The sequence below is a fragment of the Moschus berezovskii genome, chromosome 15, assembly GCF_049115385.1.
Source record: "Moschus berezovskii isolate FMDL1 chromosome 15, NW_MosBer_1.0, whole genome shotgun sequence".
In the NCBI taxonomy this organism is placed as follows: domain Eukaryota; kingdom Metazoa; phylum Chordata; class Mammalia; order Artiodactyla; family Moschidae; genus Moschus; species Moschus berezovskii.
In genome coordinates this window covers 20201716-20222258 of record NC_142474.1, presented here as the reverse complement: position 1 = coordinate 20222258, position 20543 = coordinate 20201716, and the positions used below count along the sequence as shown (strand labels likewise).

Sequence of the window (20543 nt, the reverse complement as noted above, 5' to 3'; positions counted from 1 at the left end):
GGGATCCAACCTGTGTCATCTGCATTGGCAGGTGAATTCTTACGCAGTGTGTCACCAGGAAAGTTTTGATGGTTGTTCTTTTTGACCTATTTTGGATTTTTAAAAAATAAACAGGAAAAGCAAAAAATAAAAGTTCCTGTGTATGTGTGTGTATACAAGCCACACCTTTCATGTCTTGACTATTGTAAATAGTGTTGCTGTGGACATTGGGGTGTGTGTATCTTTTTAAATTAAGAGTTTTCTCTGGATATATGCCCAAGAGTGGGATCATACAGTAACTCTGTTTTTAGTTTTTAAGAACCTGCATACTGTTTTCCATAGCATGCCTAATATTCTTAGTATATTTGTAAGAAGTTGACACAGTCTTGCCCTGGACTTCTAGGAGCCCAAGGATAAGATTTGTTCTCTTTCATCCCTGCATCTTCTATAATCCCCAACCCAGAGTTGTAACCCTGGCTAACTAGACCCAGGAATTGTTTTTTGATTGATTGGATAGAAGACTTGGGGCTTGCAGCTGACAAAAAGAACTGTTGAAGGTTTGGCTGGGTCTCCCACCTTCACTCTTCCCCTTTCCTCTCCTGTTATAGTATCACATTGATTCTTAAAAAATCCTTGTGTTGTAGACAGGATGGGAATTGTATCCCTGTTTTGTAATTAAGGAATTTGAGGCTCAGATTAAAACTCAGGTCTCTTGTTAGGAGATAGATCCATAGTAAGAGTACTAGAAATTTGAACAGAAATCTCAACTGACTAGGTCTTCATCGTCTGGAAGCAGTAGTAATGTTTACACGGAAGAAAAACGGAGGAACTGTTCTGAAGCCTTAGTGGATGGTGAGGACAGAGCTTGATTGTAGTCACAGCCAGAGGTACTTTCAAGAACACAGCAGAGAGGTGAGGAACGGTTCAGGATAACTTCACCTAATTGCTAGGCCTTGAAGATTAAGATGAATTTGAATATGAATAAACGAAGAGAGTCATTCCAGGTGAGACAGCAACATGGATAAAAGTATGGTAACTGAAAGGCCCACAGTTGTAAGTGATGACCAGACCCGTGGTGTAAGAGTCTAGAGAGCAAGGCTGAGATGATTGGGAGCCATGCCGTTTTTTTGAGCAGGGGAGTGGCATTAGGAGCATGAGTCTAAAACTGTGGGCTCCAATAGTTGGAGTAGAAGGGGCGGGGGAAGACTAGTGAAAGAGAGACCAGGGAAGAGGCTACTCTTAACAGCCTGTCCTTGTCATGTCAGTAAATTCTAAGAAGTATTCCAGCAGTGCAGGCAGGAGATAATGAGATCCTGAACCAAGAGGAAGTTGACACAGTAGGGAATAAAGATGGTTTGGATGTAGAGCTGTTAGGAAAAAAAAAACAAAAAAACCCTTCAAGGACTTGAGGATGAGGGAAGAAGGGGTTGAAGAGCCTGTACATTTTGAAGTCTAAATATGTACTTGAGAGGATTGTTACACTGTTCGCTGAACCATGGGGACTGGGAAATGGGAGAAGGGTTCACAGTTTGTTGACATGTTATTTTATTGGAGGTGCTGATAGTCCTTTCCTGTTACCTCCCACCTCTTAGTGTCTGCACTTTGGGGCTTGCTTTTGGGCTTTAACCCCAGCCTGCAGAGATACTTTAGTTCCTTGTGTTTGCTGCTTTGTTCAGACCTGGAGCCCTGCCCCCAGATCCTTCTACGCAGGTCTTAGAGCAGCTGTCATTCCTTCTCTGAAATAAAATAGTACGTGTAAAGTGCTTAACCCAGTACCTAGACTGTTTCCAAGTGTGTGTTAAATGTTAATGGCAGTTAAATGACTGTTGTGGTGGTGGTGATTATCATAGCTTTGTGCCCACAGTATCCTCTGGAACTATCTGGCTGAAAGACTCAGGAGTCATTCAACTGGTGTTTAGTAAAAAGCCTGGACTGCAAGGAAATGGAGAGTATCCCAGGCTTGGGTATAAATGAGGGCTCTGAGTCATGTTAGCCAGGAGTAGAGCATGCGTTTTCTGTCTTTTTTCCTTCTGTTTTTAATGAGAAGTGGTATACTGTGTGGTTAAGAAGGCAATCCCTGGAGGTTGAACTTCTCAGGTTGAAGTCCCAAGTCTGCCATCTATTAGCTGTGTGACTTGGGGCAAATTTACTTAGCATCTCTGTATCTGTTTTCCCTTAGAAAAAGTGAAGAATGTAATATCACACCAACCTTACAAGAGTTTGTAAAGATTTAATGAGTTAATACAACAAAGGGTTTACAACAAGGCTTGGCACTGTGCCACTATTCTCTTTACCCCAGTCATTTCTACCCCACATTCCAAGTAATATATAGGAGTTTCTCTGTTCCTACACAACAGAGGACGGGGTAAGTGGAGAAAACTGAAGTCAGCCTCATAGTGCTTGGATGTTTGTCCCATCGGGGTTCCAGGTTTTGGAAGCCTGGAGGAACCTCATTCTTTCCATCACTACATTCTAGTTCTGTAGACTTTCTTGTTCCTTAGTGTAACAAGCTTCCTCTTGCCCATTATTGCCTCAGGGCTTTGGTGCTTATTTCCCCTCTCTGAAGCTCTTTTCCTCTGATCTTTGCAGATCTCACCCCCTTACTTGGGTTTCTGTCTAGCGACTGCTTCTTAGAGAAGTCTTCCTTGACTTTTATCTAAAATAGACCTCATTCTCACTCATAATCGTTCTTTCTTTCCTTGCTCTGCTTTATTTTTCTTTATAGCCCTTCGCACAGCCTGAAACTATTTATTAACCTGTTTTTTGCTAGGTTGCAAGACCTATAAGGGCAGGAACTTCAAATGCATGCATTGACCTAAGTTCAGGCCTGTTTTGAGCAAGATCCTGACTGACTTCTCTCTGTTCTAGGTGAACCCTCTTCCCTGAGGCAGTTGGTGCTGACCCTGTAACGCAAAAGAAGAACTTGCCGGCTGAGCTCAGCCTTGTTACTGGTGAGTGAGGGTACCTGGGCAAGCTTGGGCCAAGATACAGGGTGACTAGTTTGGGACTTATTTTTACCTTTAGTACAGATAACTTACAGGTAATTACTCTCCTACTCCATGCCTAAGAGACGGTCATAAGCAGACACTCTGGGATCACTTGCCATGAATAAAGGAAAAGCACGCTCAATTCCTTCTGACTTCTTCCTGCTACTTCCTGCTGCATGGTATCCTGGACCTGGCTAAACCCATTCTCCCACAAGCTCTCTTAACATGACTTCATAGCCCTTTCATAACCCTTAATAGACTTTCCTGATTTCAGTCTTGAGTGTGACCTACCAAGCCCAGAGTCGGTTTTGGGGAATCCTGTGGTTTTATCAGTCCTGCAGAATATGGATCATCAGTGGAGCTGGGGATGGAGTGTTTGTTGGAGTAGGGCTTTGTGAAGGGAAAGTCCAGCAAATTTTAAAAGGAAGACTGCAGATGGTTAAATAGGAAGGGAAATCAACATATTAAGAATCAATTGTGTTATGGATCTCATTTATACTATGTAAAATCCCATTTTATAGATGAGGGAATTAAGGCTTAGGAAACTGAAGTAATATGCCCAGGGTTTACACCTGGAAATCCATAAAGCTGATCTTAGAATCCAGGTCAGTCTGTGAATACCATTGTTCTCTCTGACTTGGCATGCTTTGCTTGGACTGCTAATCTCCTTGGAATCATGAAATTTCTTATAAAATTCAAGAAGACAGACCTTCTTAGGGGTTCAGGAAGGAGGCCTAGTTATTTGAAAGGCCCAGCAAGGCAGGCAAGAGGTGGTGGTCCCTTCTGAGCAAGGACATTTTTAGTGAGGTGGGCCAAAATGCTGGAAGGAAGAACTTCCAAGCAGGTGGAGACCCAGGCTTAAATAATGTTTCCCTATTTTTAAGTTGGAGTGCCTCCATGTCCCTTCACATGTTTATTTTGTGTACACCAACCATATAGGATGTTGTAGAGAATCAAATGGGAAATGCAAGTTGGAAAGCTTTGCGAATTGTGAAAACTGAAGTGAGAGAAGTGAGAAGAAAGCATTATAGGTATCTCTGGCATCTCAGTCCTTGACCTTTAGCCACCGCACTCCCCAAAGGCAAAAGGGAAGGTTTTGCCTTGGAAATCTACACTGTAAATTTTCTCCCATGCCCTTCTCTTCCTCGCCTGCTGCAGGCCCTACCAGAAAAAAGTTGAAAAGTTCCACAAATTCAGTCTTTCCAGGGCACAGAGACAAAACCAGGCAGCAATGGCAGCCATCATTTGCATCATGTAGGCTGCGGAGTACAGGTTTAAATGCACTCTCACAGCCTGGCTCCAGGTCCACTGCCAGTACAGATATTATGGTTGTTTTCAGGAGTCCATCCCCAGCATGTGTCTGTACTCACTGACTGCTTCCATTGGGATGTTGCTTTGTTACCTACGGTTATCTTAGACCAGGAGGGCTATTCCTGTTTTGGCCCTAGGTTCCCTACCTACTGCCACCCCTCACTACTATTAGTGAAAAACTCACGTATAGTGTAGTGCCTCATATCCTATCAGAGCCGTGATCATTTCACTTTTCGCACATTTCTCTCACACTTGGCCAGCGATACAGGTCTTCATACTCTCTTCATACTCTGTAGTAAGGGACATTGTGTTCTTCCTGCTGCCTGCCTGAGGGTGCACAGAGGGATCTGTGCCCCCACCTGAGGCTCCTGGAAATCTGCTTTGGCCAACCTTCCCTCCTCTTTGAAATCTCCAGACACTTGCTGTCATCTCTTTTTGTCTTGGTTAATCTGATGTTCTTTAGCTTCTGGCCTTTACATCCTGGGCATCAAGCTTGGATTTTACTGTTCTTATGACAACTGCCCCACGAAGTAGTTCCATTGTTGATTCTTTTAAAGTATGAATGGTTCCATGTAAAAAACCATAATATACTGATACTCATGTAGTAGCTTATTTATCTAACATCCTCAGTTTTCCAGAATCCAGCTAAAAAACAAAAGGTAGCAAAGCATTGTTATCCTTAAGACCTTGCACAGTGCTAATTTATTCCTATTTTTATGTGTTGTTGTAACAAGCTTAACAATCTGGTTTCTAAACCCCCAGAAGATTAAGAACAGGGCATATAAAGGGGAGGAGGAGCTGCTTTATTAGCAGCAGCTAGAGGTGAGAGCTCTAAGGGAGAGGTAAAAGAAGAGAGCTGTAAGGGAGAGGTAAAAAAGAATGATAAGACAAAAAAGTTAAAATGGGTATGAAGGCCGTACTTTAAGGGCAACAGCCCTGTAGACATCTGTACACGTCAGTAAGGTAGGGCTAGGTAATTTTTAAGGTAGTTCTTGAAGGCCAGTAGTATCAAAGAATGTTTAATTATTTGCAGTGTCTGCTATAGTATCAGATGCTATATTGAATGCTCTACATAAATTGATTTTGTTTGCATCACACCTTGAAAGGTAGGTGGTGATATTCTCATTTTATAAATTATGGAGACTTAGAGAGGGACACACCCACTCCAGTGTTCTTGCCTGGAGAATCCCAGGGACGGCGGAGCCTGGTGGGCTGCCATCTGTAGGGTCGCAGAGTCGGACACGACTGAAGCGACTTAGCAGCAGCAGCAGCAGAGAGGAACACACAGGCAGTGACTGGAAGAGCTAATAAACTTAGAATTTAGAAGAATTTGTCTCTAAAAAGCCAAGTTTTTTCTATTATTCTGCACTGACTCTTCAGCCGTGGCCTAAAACCCCAGTCCTTCTCAGCCTCTTGGGACAGTGGTTCCCCCCAGCCCCAACCCCTGCCTTTATCATTCTCTTGAATATGAATGTCTCTTCCTTTTAAAGATATCCATTCATTCAGTGCCTGATTATTGAGTGTCCACTGTGTGCCAGGCACAGTTTTAAGTGTTTGAAATGTAGCAGTGAAGACAATAGTTTTCTCTCCTGTAGCCTAAATTCTAGTGGAATATAAACAAATGAATATGTATGAAGAAAAATAAAGCAGGAAAAGGGAATAGGGAGGGACCATGTGATGAAAGAAGGCCTCCATGAGAAAATAAAATCTATACAGAAATATGTAGAAGATGAAGTAATGTGAGCTGTGTGTATATCTTGGGGAATAACATGCCAGGCATAGAGTTCAGTAAGTTTGGAGGCCCTAAAACAGGAGCATGCTTAATGTTTTGAGGAACAAAGGAGGTCAGTGTAGCTAGAGATGAATTGAGCAATAGGAGGAGTGGATTATGGAGAAGTCACAAGGGTAGACAAGGACTCAGATCACGTGGGGCTTTATTCTCAGTGAAATAGGAAGCCGCTAGACATTTTTGAGTAGATGAATAACATAATCTAACATCCATTAAAAAAAAAATCCCTCTGCATGATTGTATCGGCCAGGACCTCCAATATGTTGTTGAACAGAATTGGTGAAAACAGACATTCTTACTTTGTTCCCGGTTTTAAAGAGAAGAGATTAGTCTTTCTGAGTACTTAAGTGTGATACCTGTAAGTATGATGTTTGCTGCAGGACTTTTTGGTAGACTTCTATTTATCAGGCTAAGTAAGTTCTCTATTTCTAGTTTATTCGGAGGTTTTATTATGGATGGATGTTGAATTTTGTTTGTGTGGTTTTTTATCCTTTATTCTACTAACATGGCACTATGATAATTGATTTTTGGATATTAAACCAACATCATTCCTAGAATGAATCCCACTTGGCTATAGTGTATAAATCCTTTTTGTGTGGTGTTGGATTTGGTTTACTAACATTTTGTTGAAGATTTTTGCCTGTATTCATGAGAGATGTTGGTCACTAGTTTTCTTATTATATCTTTGGTTTTGGTGTCAGGATAATACTGGTCTCTCAGGCTGGAGAGTCTTCCCTCTGTTTTCTGGGAGAGTTTGTGAAGGATTGTGATTTCTTTTTTGAATTTTTTAGAAATATATTTCTTATTTTAATTATTTTTGGCTGCGCTGGATCTTTGTTGCTGCACTTGGTCTTTGTCTCGTTGTGGTGCACGGGCTTCTTTCTCACTGTGGTGGCTTCTCTCCTTCTGGAGCATAAGCTCAAGGCACATGGGCACAGTAGTTAAGGCTTATGGGCTTAGTGGCCCTGAGGCATGTGGAATCTTTCTGAACCAGGTACTGAACTCAAGTTCCCTGCATTGACAGGCAGATTCTTAACCACTGAACAACCCGGGAAGTCTTCATTTTTAAATGTTTGATAGAACAAGCTATGTGGACCTGAACTTTTCTCTGTTGGAAGATTCTTAATTACTGATTCAAAAATTCTCATGATAGGTCTACTCAGATGTACTGTTTTTGTTTTTTCTTTTGAGTCGATAATTTGTGTGTGTCTAGGAATTTGTCCCCTTCATCTAAGTTGTTTAATTTTGTGGCTTAAAGTTGTTCGTAGTATTGCCCTATAATCTTTTTTTAACTCTAGAAGGTCAGTAATGACAACCCTTTCAGTAGTGATAACCCTTTTTTCATTCCTGATTTTGGCAATTTGTATTTTCTCTGTTTTTCTCTTGGTCAGCCTTGCTAAAGGTTTAATTTTGTTGATTTTTTTTCAAAGAACCAGCTTTTGGTTTCATTGTTTTTTTATTCCACTGATCTCTTACTTTAGTATTTGTCTTTCCTAACTTTAACTTGCTTTGGATTTAGTTTGTTCTTTTTCTAGTTTCTCAAGTCTTAGGTTACTTTTTTAAGGCACTCACATCCGAAATGAAACTCTTCTTCAGGCATGACTGACCTGTGAACTGTCACATGCTCCTGAGTAGTAGTCTCTGGAGAACTTTCTGGAGCTTCAGGGAGGGCCTGACTCAGACACAGTGGGGGAGACAAGTGGTCCGCAGTGTTGCACTGCCAGTAGGAAGGGGGCTAGGGCTTGACCCAAAGCACACGGCAGCCTGGATCCTGCCTGCCCCAGGTGCCCCACCACCACCTGAGATTTGTGTGGGTGGGCCTGAGATCCCTCACCCTCATACAAAGGGTATGTGCCCCCATGCTGGCTGGGGCAGGCCTCAGATGGGGACAGTTTAGTAAGTAGTGAGGTGATACATGGAAAAGCAAGCTTTCTCCACTTTCCTAGGAGCTTTTGCCTGATACAGAGCTATAGGAGACCACTGCCCACCTCACACACTTCAGAGACAGATGGCTTTGGAGGCCTTACCGAGTCCGCTTACAAGTAAGGGTACTTATTTGTGCCTTTAAAAGTTTCCTCAATGTTCAGTTCAGCTGAGTTGCTCAGTCGTGTGCAACTCTTTGCGACCCCATGGACTGCAGCACACCAGGCCTCCCTGTCCGTCGCCAATTCCCGGAGTTTACTCAAACTCATGTCCGTTGAGTCGGTGATGCCATCCAACCATCTTATCCTCTGTCGTCCCCTTCTCTCCTGCCTTCAGTTTTTCCCAGCACAGGGTCTTTTCAAATGAGTGAGCTTTTTTCGCATCAGGTGGCCAAAGTAATAGAGCTTCAGCTTCAACATCAGTCCTTCCAATGAATATTCAGGACTGATTTCCTTTAGGATTGACTGGTTGGATCTCCTTGCTGTCCAAGGGACTCTCAAGAGTCTTTTCCAACACCACAGTTCAAAAGCATCAATTCTTCGGTGTTCAGCTTTCTTTATAGTCCAACTCTCGCATCCATACATGACTACTGGAAAAACCATAGCTTTGACTAGATGGACCTTTGTTGGCAAAGTAGTGTCTCTGCTTTTTAATATGCTGTCTAGGTTGGTCATAACTTTTCTTCCAAGGAGTAAGCGTCTTTTAATTTTGTGGCTGCAGTAACCATCTGCAGTGATTTTGGAGCCCAAGAAAATAGTCTGTCACTGTTTCTGCTGTTTCCCCATGTATTTGCCATGAAGTGATGGGACCAGATCCCATGATCTTAGTTTTCTGAATGTTGAGTTTTAAGCCATCTTTTTCACTCTCCTCTTTCACTTTCCATCAAGAGGCTCTTTAGTTCTTCTTTGCTTTCTGACACAAGGGTGGTGTCATCTGCATATCTGAGGTTATTGATATTTCTCCTGGCAATCTTGATTCCAGCTTGTGCTTCTTCCAGCCCAGCATTTCTCATGATGTACTCTGTATATAAGTTAAATAAGCAGGGTGACAATATAGAGCCTTGACATACTCCTTTCCCTATTTGGAACCAGTCTGTTGTGCCATGTCTAGTCCTAACTGTTGCTTCCTGACCTGCATACAGATTTCTCAAGAGGCAGGTCAGGTGGTCTGGTATTCCCATCTCTTGAAGAATTTTCCACAGTTTATTGTGATCCACACAGTCAAAGACTTTGGCATAGTCAGTAAAGCAGAAATAGATGTTTTTTCTGGAACTCTCTTTTTCGATGAATCAGCAGATGTTGGCAATTTGATCTCTGGTTCCTCTGCCTTTTCTAAATCCAGCTTGAACATCTGGATGTTCATGGTTCACGTACTGCTGAAGCCTGCTTGGAGAATTTTGAGCATTCTTTGTCATTGCCTTTCTTTGGGATTGGAATGAAAACTGACTTTTCCAGTCCTGTGGCCACTGCTGAGTTTTCCAAATTTGCTGGCATATTGAGTGCAGCATTTTCACAGCATCACAGCATTGTCTTTTAGTATTTGAAATAGTTCCACTGGAATTCCATTACCTCCACTAGCTTTGTTCATAATGATGCTTCTTAAGGCCCACTTGACTTCGCATTCCAGGATGTCTGACTCTAGGTGAGTTATCATACCATCGTGATTATCTGAGTTGGGAAGATGCTTTTTGTATAGTTCTTCTGTGTATTCCTGCCACCTCTTCTTAATATCTTCTGCTTCTGTTAGGTCCATACCATTACTGCCCTTCATCAGGCCCATCTTTGCATGAAATGTTCCCTTGGTATCTCTCATTTTCTTGAAGAGATCTCTGGTCTTTCCCATTCTATTGTTTTCCTCTTATTTCTTATTTTCTTATTTCTGATCACTGAGGAAGGCTTTCTTATCTCTCCTTGTTATTCTTTGGAACTCCGCATTCAAATGGGTGTATCTTTCCTTTTCTCCTTTGCTTTTCACGTCTCTTCTTTTCATAGCTATTTGTATGGCCTCTTCAGACAGCCTTTTTGCTTTTTTGCATTTCTTTTTCTTGAGGATGGTCTTTATCCCTCTCTCCTGTGCAGTTTCACGAACCTCCATCCATAGTTCATCAGGCACTCTATCAGATCTAATCCCTTGAATCTATTTCTCTCTTCTTCATCTGTAGACATGAAATAACAATTTCTATCCAGCAGCTGTGAAAGACGCATTTCAAATAAGTGCTGTATGAAACTGTTAGATACTATATGCATGTAAGGGACTATTAATGTTAGTAATTATGGTCCTAGGGACTGGGACAGTCTGAGAAGGAGCAGGAGCAGTGGCAGTACACTATTGCCCTTCAGGGTGTGGGTCATGAACGGCTGACCAAAGTGGACTTTGCAGCTTAATGTAAAGCGGGCGTTCATTGTCTGCCAGTGTAATCATCCAGTGGCTTCCAGGGGTTTCTGTGGAGAAACTCTGAGGGAAGCCCCCAGAGCAGTTCAGCTTAGAAGCAGCTGTCTCTGCTCTCTCCCCATCCAGGAATTTTGCCCACATTTTATTACTTTGGTTCCAGAGGCAGCTGGCTTTCTTGAGGGTTACTGTCATAGGAAACAGGAAGGTCAAGCTCACTTAGAGGGAAGGAGTAGTGTGCAAAAGACTCTGGGTCCCGTTAGGCCCTTTGTCCCCCTCTTTGTCCAGTTTTCATTAAGATTAAAGAGGATCTTTTTGTCCCGCTGGAGCAACAGACTTGACAGAGGAGGGACTGGCAGCTCCTAGAGGGAAGTTTTAAGGCCATTGACTGTGGCAGAGAGGTAGGGTCTGAGCTTAAAAATAAGGCCAAGAGATCAAAAACTCAAGCTGGGAAAGCATGAAACAGGAAGCCAGGGTCCATCAGCAGATATGATGCCGGAATCATGAAATGAGTCGGACGTGGCAAAAGGGGACTTATGACTTAATGGGGCAGATGTGCCAAAACTATTCTACAAAAGGTCACATTAACACAAAAGCAGAAATTGCTTCTTTTGAACTATCCATTATTTTGTGTTATCTGGGTCTCTACTGTTACCCTCTGCCTTCATCTCCCTCCCTATCCCCTCAATTAGCATAGTATGTCAAGAGTTATTTTACTTAAGTGTGTAGGCCAGGAGACAACGTTATCTACATTATAACTGGTCTTCAGGAAGTTTAATTAACTGCATCTTTCCCACTATTGTAAATCTTGAAAATCTCAGGCCACATGCTGCTGGGGAAAGAGAGGAAGCTATAAAGTCAAAGATTTGAATTTGCTGGGACATTCATTTCCTGTGTGACTAACCTCTCTGAGCTGTAGTTTCCTCCTCTGCAAAATGGGAGGAATGCCTATACAGGCATTATTGTGGTGCTAATAGATGATGAAAAAATGCCTGACTTGGATTGGTGTTCAGCCACTGGTGGTTGAAATAAATTCTGATATCATGTGTTCAGTGTCAGATTGTAGTAGAAAGTGAGTATTGTGACCCAGGCTCTTAAGTCTTCTACTAACTCAGCCTTGCGGAAGTATTTATCTCTGAACCTCAGTGTCCTCAGCTCCAAAAAGAGGGAATGAAACAGAAAGGTGTTCTATAATTGCTGGTGTATCTCTTCCAGTTCTGTGCCTCCAAAGGCACTTGGTCTGTGGTTCAAAAAAGGAGTTGGGGGTGGAGCAAAAGAGGAGGCTCACCTTCAGTCCTGCATAAGGCTTCAACAGGGACAGTTAGAGTCATCTGAATATGATGAGAAGTGTCTGGGAGTTGGCTGCAGGGGCAGTAGCCTATCTCTGAATATTTGAGGTGGGGGTAAGAAAACAGTGATAAAATTAGAATGGCCTGGAAGGTTGGAGACTGAGTTGTTATCAAGTATGAGAGAGACCATAAGGCACAGAGCCCAGCTCTATTACCCACTTTCTGGGTGTTGCCAGTAAAGCTGTTTCTCTTTTTTTAGCCTCCATATCCCCATCTGTAAAATGAATTAGGCGGTGTATTCTCCAAGGGCCTTTTAGGGCTTCCTAAAATTTCATTGTCTGCTCTCTTCTGGCTCTCGAGTTGGTTTGTATCCTGCTTGTGCCCTTGGTGTTGAGGATTTCATTTACAGAAGGCTTCTTAACTTGCCAGGCTAGCACTAGAGTAATATTTAGAATGCTCTTGAAACCACTGTTTCAAGCCACTATGAATCATACAACTTTCAAATCCAGAAATGCCTTGGTCCACCTGGTCTGACCCCCTCATTTAACACTGAAAGATGATGCAATAGAGTAGAAAGACTACTAAGGGACTTCCCTGACTGTTCAGTGGATGAGATGCCACATTCCCAATGCAGGGGGCATGAGTTTGATCTCTTGTTGGGCAACTGAGATACTGCATGCTGGCTTTGACTCCCGGCTTTGACAGCACACCTTGAATTCAAATTCCTGCCCGAAATTAACTCAATCTGTCTGAGCCATAGTATCATCATCTGAAAATGAGGGTAGTGATAAGAGAGTAGGCACATAAAGAATTGTTATTATTTGGAAAAGAAAAAAACTGAGGCCTGAGAGGTGATATCACCTGCTCAGAGTCAAACTCAGACCAGAATCTCTGTCTCTTGTCCAGGGCTTTCTTGTCCTCTAGAGCCAAGGTCAGCTACATGTAGTAGCAAAGATTGGAACTGAAAGCATGTCAGCTTTCTTAACATCTCTGCCAACAGTCTTCTCAATTCCCCTGGGGTGTGTGTCAATAACACAGCCCGCACTTGTTTTAGAAACAAGCTCTTCACAAGCACTCCTATTTGATGTGCTTTGGCTGGTACAGGATCCAGATGCTCTTAGAATAGCACAACAGACTCTCCAAATCAGCCCATTCCCATTCTGAGCCACTCACAGCTCTGATCTGCTCCTGGCTGGGGTTTGGCCCCTAGGTTCCGCCTCACCCCCACCTGTCATGTGAATCTCTTCAGTCATCTTTTACTATTGGTTCTTTCCCTCTTGAAGGAATTCATGTGTATTGAGTGCCTACTATATGCCAGGTATTGTGATAGGTGCTTTAAATTAAAACTATCTTTGTTAATCTTAGTAACTCCTTAAGTTATTAATTGCTCCAAAAGGAAAAGCTGAGGCTCAGTGAAGTAAATGAATTTGTCAGAGGTCATCAACCTAGTCCGTGAAAGAACTGGTGTTTGAACTCAGGTCCTCCTGCCTTCATAGACCCCATACATTTAGTACCCTAAGCTCTTTCCTGAGTATCATACTGCCTCTGGCCTGTGCCTTTCCAGGAGGGTAAAGTGTTCATGAGTGCCCAGAAAGGGGGATTCGGTGGCTTTAGAAATTGGCAGTTGGGAATATCTCCATGCCTTCAGTGCATTTTCCCATTTCTTCTGCTCTATCCTGCGTCAGACCAAGTTCTCTAGGATCCATGTGTGTGGCCCAGACGTCCAGTCACTAAGTTAGAGGCCAGGTTTCCGTCTTCAACATGGAACGTGGATTCTCTAGTGAGAAGTGTCCTTGTCATTTTCAAAGTTGAATGAGGGGAATACTCAAGTAATAAGCCCCTTGGATGCCCAGCTCTGAAATGCAGGGGGTGTGAATATCTCAAGTGTGATGAGCTTCCTTCAGGGACCTGGCAAGAGAGGAGGCAGAGGCATACATATATACAAGAGTTAAGAAGAAGATTGCTCTAGTAGGTCTTTGGACCTGTCATCACTTTTCAGTTTACAAAGTGCCTTACTTATAGAGATCCTTCCTTACTTGTATAAGGACACTGAAGGCATCTGCCTTTATTTGGCAGAGATAGTCCACATCCTTTGTCTTGATAAGGTCAGTGAGTCTAAGCCCTCCTGGAAGAGTTCTTGTCCGTGGCCCTGGGTCCCCGTCAGTCTGCATTTGCAGAAGGAGCAGGCCCTTAGTCTCCGCCCTTTTCTGAGAGCCCTCTGCCCCCGGTCCCCTGCCTCACTCCTTCCTGCTCAGCTGCTGGGGCCTTCTTAATGAGACCCTCTTCTAAACGGTACGTTTTTAAGTGTAGCCTCAGAGGAGATATTTTCCTCAAGATCATTTGCCATAAAATGATGGGATTTTATGGCCAGTAGGAAGAGATCTTAACAGTTACCAGTTTTTTTGAGAAGTCCTTTATTTAAACACATAATTCAATGTCTCAAACAGAGCTGCTCTGTTAGAAGTGGCAATGGTGGCCCCAGAGGCCACTGGTCCAGCCTCCCCCTTACCCTCATCAGAAATAGCCTCAGGCATCTGACATCAACCTGCAGGGTTGCAATAAAACAACACTGACCTTGGTCAACTTTCCCATTTTGTAATTGTGAAATTGAGGCCCAGCACAGGGCAGTAATAGGCCCAAGGTTACACAGTGAATTAGTGGCAGGTCTGACTCTCAGCCTTGTGCCCTCTTTGCAACACTAAACTTCATGTCATTTCATAAGTGAACACATGTTCCCTTTCACTAACGTTCTGTGCCTCTATGTCAGTCGTCTTTTACCTCCTGGCATCTGATTCCTGTGAGGTAGGTGGGTAGGCCTATGGATGTGTGTACCATGTCAGGGCATAATTGTCATCCACGTGGTGAGTGTGTGTCAAGTTGTCTTTAACTCATTGTGGAAACTAGCAGAATGAGAATTGCTGACAAACTGGATTTAGGTTGGTAGTGGAAAAAGGATTAAAATGAGGTTGCTAACTGAGATCCAAAATTAATGTCCTAATGAAAAGTAACATTTCATGTTGTCTTCTCTACTTAAAAAAAGTGTACTTTCTCATTTTTCTGTGCATTAACCTGTAACTTGCAGAGTTTTAAAATATTTGGGCCCTGTTTGTGAACAGTAAGTCCGACAAAATTCCCATCTCCAAGAGTATCATGTGACTCTCAGATGCATACTAAAAAAAGTCCTAACATGACTGTAAAGGTCACACAGTTTTCTTTTTGCCTTCCAGTTTTTGAATAATTTTCCTTAACAAAACACCACTGAACATGATCAGAGTCTCTGGCATTAAAGCTGGTCAGAGCTCTTCCAACTCAGAAAGGCATCTTTCTGCTCAGGGCACAGACCCAACTTCTTTCCTGAAGCTTCTGCAGCTGGCAGCATCAGCAGGACCTTAACCTGTCTCCTGCAGCCTTGGTCACTGGCTTAGAGTTTGACCTTTGCTAATCTTAGACTTGCTTCTTCCCCTTCATCCAGTCATGGAGACTTTTTTCCCTGTTCTGGTTACCTCTGGTACCATCTTGGTTGCAAAGAGGTCAGAGTTCCACCTGGAGGAAGTTTGTTTTGAGCAGAGTTTTACTCGGGCAAAGTAGGCGACTGCTTTCATTATGAGTTTTTGTGTCAGCTGTTTTGCTTTTCTCATCCCCAGTGCTATCATTCAAGGCCAGATTTTAATCCTCTCTCACCGACTTTTTAATTGTTAACTAATTTGCCTCCCTGGACTTCCCTCGTGGCTCAATGGTAAAAAATCCACCTGCCAGTGCAGTCTACTTGGTACCTACTGCGTGGGTCAGAAAGATCCCCTGGAGAAGGAAATGGCAACCCACTCCAGTATTCTTGCCTGGAAAATCCCACAGACAGAGAAGCCTGGCAGGCTACAGTTCATGTGGTCACAAAAGGGTGGGACACAACTTAGCAACTCAACAACAACAAACTTGTCTTCGCTAGTGAAATATAACTTCCTTTTTCTTCCTTTCTCTGCTCAAAACAAACTTCCTCCAGGTGGAACTTTGTGACCTCTTTGCATCCAGATGTCCCCGGAGGTAACCTACCTTCAATGTTTGCCCCTGAAATATAGCTTCCTTTTTCGCTCCATAGGTTTTAAGATACATATCTTATTCTTATCAGTTTCCTGCTCATAAAACCTCTGAAATAAAATCCAGTCTGCTTAGCGTAACAGTCAAGGCTCTTTAAATACTATTTCTCTTCTTTCTTTTCAGCTTCTTCTCTAGTCCCATAAGAGTTCATATTAGTGGGTAGAAGTATTAGGGGAAGTATTGCACAACTTCAGGACAATATGAAGGAAGACTGACCTGATCCAGTCTGCCAGTGAAGGTTAAGAAGTGTTAGTTGTGGTGCCATGTTAGCATTCAATATGATAAATATTTGTACCAGGCACAGGGATAGGTCCTTAGGGATAAGGAGAAGGCAAACACATGGTCAAGACCTTTGGAACCCATAGCTGATCAAGGAGAACAGGTAGGTAAAGTAAGTAGGTGGCAGTGATGATCACTATAATGGAAGCATGTGGAGTGCTTTGGAAATATGGGGACTAACTGCCCTGCCCTCCTGATCAAGGAAGTCTTCACGAAAGAGGTGATAACTTGAGTTGGACTTCAAAGATGAGATATTTGTTAGTCTTGAAAGATGAAGTATTTGGCAGTTGAAAAGGGTAGTCTGTAGCTTCCAAGCGAAGAGACCAGTGAGGGCCGAAGGTATAGAAGCCTCCATATATGTCTTAGAGAAGAGTAGTCAGTCCAGTGTAGCCAGAGCATAGCCTTTCAGGAATGGAGTGTGGTTAGGGTTAAAGTTATCAAAGTAAATTGAGACTAAACTGTAAGGTCTCATTTTCCACGTTAAGGAAATCCTGTGTTTCATACCTAGCATTGTTGAATTAAGTGACATACAGTTGTTTATCTGTGCATGAGTGTAGTTGTGTTTTAGGATGTGATTATTATATTTGGAGATGATTTTTGATGACCCTGTGAGGCAAAGCAAATATAAAAAATTGGAGCCAAAAGGATAGGTTAAACTTAAGTTCACCCAGGCTTGAATTTCGAGCTTCTGAGTTCTCTAAGCTCGTAAGTTAATCATAGCGTGCCAGGATTGAAAGAGACCTTAGAGATCAGTAGTTCATACATTGGTCCATTCAACAAGTGCCTGATACTTTTTTTTTTAAGATTTTTTTTTTAATATGGACCATTTTTTAAAGTCTTTATTGAATTTGTTACAATATTGCTTCTGTTTGGTATTTTGTTTTTTGGCCCCTTGGGGGTAAGGTTGGAAAGGGGACAGCTGAGGCCAGATATAGGGCCCTGAGTTCCATTTGGCCCATGGGAAAAATGAGGCTAATATTCAGGGCCATGTAGCAAGTTAGTAGCAAGGCCAGGATTGGTAACTCTCCTGGTGCAGCCTCCCTTCCCTTGCCTCCCTGCTTCCTTGCAGCTATTTATCCAAGGTTAACTTGGATCCCATTTAATTCCTTTATTCTCCTCTCCCTCATTTAGCTCTTTTTCTCTTGGATAAGTTAGTTGACTCAGAGAACAGTTTTCTTATGTGTAAAATGGGGGTGTTAATTATAATTATCTTGAAATTAAAATTTTAAAAATATTTTTAAGCCACTGATCTCATTTTTTCTGTATTATTCTTACTCTTTGCAGATACAGATACCACGTTAAGTTTCAGTATATGCCTATGTTCCAGTTGTTGCTATTTTCTAGCTGTGTAAATTTGGACAAACTGTCTCGGCCTCCCTCTTAGGTATTTTTCCCACCAGAGTCCTAAAATTCCATTTCATAACCATTTGGAAACTTGACTTGTTTACTTTCTCACCCTGGAGTGTGCCACTGTTGATGACTTGCAGTGGCAACTGGGCTGGCCCTGTGTGATGTGAAGAGGATGAGAGGCAAGACAACTGGGTACCTGCTACTGCTAAGTCACTTCAGTTGTGTCCAGCTCTGTGTGACCCCACAGACGGAAGCCCACCAGGCTCCCCTGTCCCTGGGATTCTCCAGGCAAGAACACTAGAGTGGGTTGCCATTTCCTTCTCCAATGCATGAAAGGGAAAAGTGAAAGTGAAATTGCTCAGTCATGTCCTGGGGGGTATTAAATCAAGGATTGGCAACTCCTCATAAGCCAAACGATTTCTGGGGACTTCCCTGGTGGTCCAGTGGTTAAGAATCTGCCTGCCAATGCACTTAGTTGCCATGGGACAACTAAACTCATGTGCCACAACTACTTGAGCTTGTGAGCTGTAACTGCTGAGCCCAAACGCTCTCAAGCTCCTGCTATGCTACAAGAGAAGCTACCGCAATGAGAAGCCACTGCACTGCAGCTAGAGAGTAAACCCTACTCACAGCAACTAGAGAAAACACGCCTGGAGCAACAAAGACCCAGCACAGCCCCCCAAAAAAAAGATTTCTGGGATAGGAGTCTAGGGTTAGTGTCAATGGTGACTTGATTTGGATTATGTTCTGGGAATAAGTGAGGTTGCCAGCTCCACTCAGTGGAAGAACCAGCAGGGCACAGGCACTCTTGCTTGTGCCCTGGAAAAAGATAAGTTTGTTGGTGGCAAGTGTCCAACATGACCTGACTGGCTGCCCACAGGCCATCTCTACCATTCAGGACATCAGCCACTGGCCCTGTCAGCCCTCTGGCAAGGTTGCTGTGATTTGATAGAAAGAGTCCAGTCTCTGGATTTGCACAAGTGAAGTGAAGTGAAAGTCCGACTCTTTGCGACCCCATGGGCTGTAGCCCACCAGGCTCCTCCGTCCATGGGATTCTCCAGGCAAGAATACTTCATTGGGTTGTCATTTCCTTCTCCAGGGGATCTTCCTGACCCAGGGATCGAACCCAGGTCTCCCGCATTGCAGGCAGACGCTTTAACCTCTGAGCCACCAGGGAAGCCCCAAATGTGAGTTCAAATCCCTGTCTGCCAGCTACTGATTGTGTTCCTTGTCTAGTTCTTCAAATAGTTCTATAGTTCTTTAAAATTCTTAGAGCCAGTGTCTTCTGTAAAATAGTGTTGAGGGAATTCCTTTGTGGCCTAGTGGTTAGGATTTTGGGCTTCCAGTGCCACGTCCTGGGTTCAGTCCCTGGTCAGGGAGCTGAGATCCCATCCTATAAGCCTCAAGGCATGGCCAGAAAAAGAAAATAATGCCTTTGATACCAACTTTGGGGGTTATTGTGAGGATTCAAAAATACCTTAGACAAATAGGTCTCACACAATACCTGATACTTAGTTGGATGAATAGCAAGTTGATCTACTGCTGTTAGCTCTTTGAAGACCAGTATCCTTGGGACGTGACATTCAAGTCAGTGCTGCTCTGATTCTCTCACTACCTCCCCACTCACCCCCAGAAGTCGACCTGATCCCTCCTTTCCTTCCTCAAGTTCAGACCCCAGAAATATGAGGCAGTCTTTCTCACCAGGTGGCATATCTATGAGTAAGCAAGATTGTTACATAGCAGACATACAGGGCCAGAGCAAGTCGCTCAGGCAGCAGCTGATGAACAAAAGGCTTCTCTCTGTTCCCAATAAATTGGTCCTTGGGGATCCTAGCTTTGAAATTCTAATTGACACAGGAAGGAAAAGATTCATTAGGCTCTGGACTCATTAAAATGCTCTGCTGCTCACCTACGATTTATTCTTGGCACTTCATCAGGTGGAATTAAGTAAACCAACAGGCTGGGAGGCTGCTGACAGCACAGTTCATGTACTTGGCGCTGGTGCTGCTCATGGGGTGTGGATATGGGGCCTCCCATACTCTGGAGCACACAGCTGGCCTCAGAGGTTTCTCATCCTTAGGACCTAGCATGAGTCTAAGTCTCATCTGTTGTCAGTGCTGAGAGGACCTCTTGAGATCATTCATAGATGGTAGACTCATTCATAGATGGTCCACAGAAGAAGAGGGCTTGCCTGAGATCACTGAACCACAGCAGTGGTGGAGCTAGAATTAGAAACAGTCAATCCTCCTGACTTCCAGGCCAGGAGTCTTTCCCCTGCCATCACCTTTGGATTTCTAGATTCAGTATTTCATTCATTCAACCATCAACAGATACTTTTGTTGATACATGTTATGTGCCTGGGTTCTATGATAAAACAGACAGCGGGTGGAGAGGGAATACCTGAACCAGTATTATGGGTGACTAAAAAGGCCTCCAAATCTGAGGGCTGAATAGGAATTAGCTTGGCAAAGAAGCATATGAAGAGTAATCAAGCTTGAGGGATCACTGCCTACAAAGGCTGGGTGACTCTTCAGTAATGGAAAGTCTTCCTAGGGTGGAGGAATTGAAGGAGGGATGCGAAGATGAGTCAGCCTATGAGGTTGGGGCCACTTTCTCTTAGAAGAACTCTATACCTGGAATTAGTCCTGGATGTTCTAGATGTGTTTCTGCTGCCAGTATTTATTTAGCGTGTTTTTGGTGTGCCAGTGTTGGACACTTGAGATACAAAAATGCATAAAATATATGTAGCTCTGTCCCCTGAGATCTATTAGTTGAATAAGGCTAACAAACTAATAAATAACTCCTATAATAAATGAAAGGAGTAATTACCTTTGTTGGAGGAAGTCAGAGTTGAGCTGTGTTACCATCAAGATTTTCTCTGAGTTTGATGATCTCACCTGTCAATTTAGTGATAACCACTGTCTTGTGTAGTCAATGAGCTGATAGGAAGATAGCTCTGTAATGACTGTTGTTTGTGTGGTATTTGTGAGTTACAAAACACTCTTTCATCATTAATTGAATCTTAAACGTAACCTTATAACTTAGGAAATTTCTCGGCAATTTACAGATGAGGAAACTAAGGCTGAAAGAGGTTGAGGCTTGTTGGTGGTTTTATAGCTTTTGATTAAGAAAAGCTAGGGATTAGAAACCCAAATT

General features: G+C 43.1%; 1 protein-coding gene across 5 annotated transcripts in view; it reads left to right on the top strand.

Annotated features, from left to right (window-relative positions):
- Positions 1 to 20543, top strand: part of RALY (RALY heterogeneous nuclear ribonucleoprotein) — an 87555-nt gene that overhangs the window by 37381 nt on the left and 29631 nt on the right. For 3 of the 5 annotated variants that reach the window (XM_055435841.2, XM_055435826.2, XM_055435859.2), the window contains exon 2: positions 2848 to 2930. The gene's annotated coding sequence lies outside the window, so the exon portion shown is untranslated. Of the gene's footprint in view, positions 1 to 2847; positions 2931 to 18486; positions 18575 to 20543 lie in introns of all 5 variants that reach the window. The other 2 variants (XM_055435849.2, XM_055435833.2) reach the window with 1 other exon arrangement.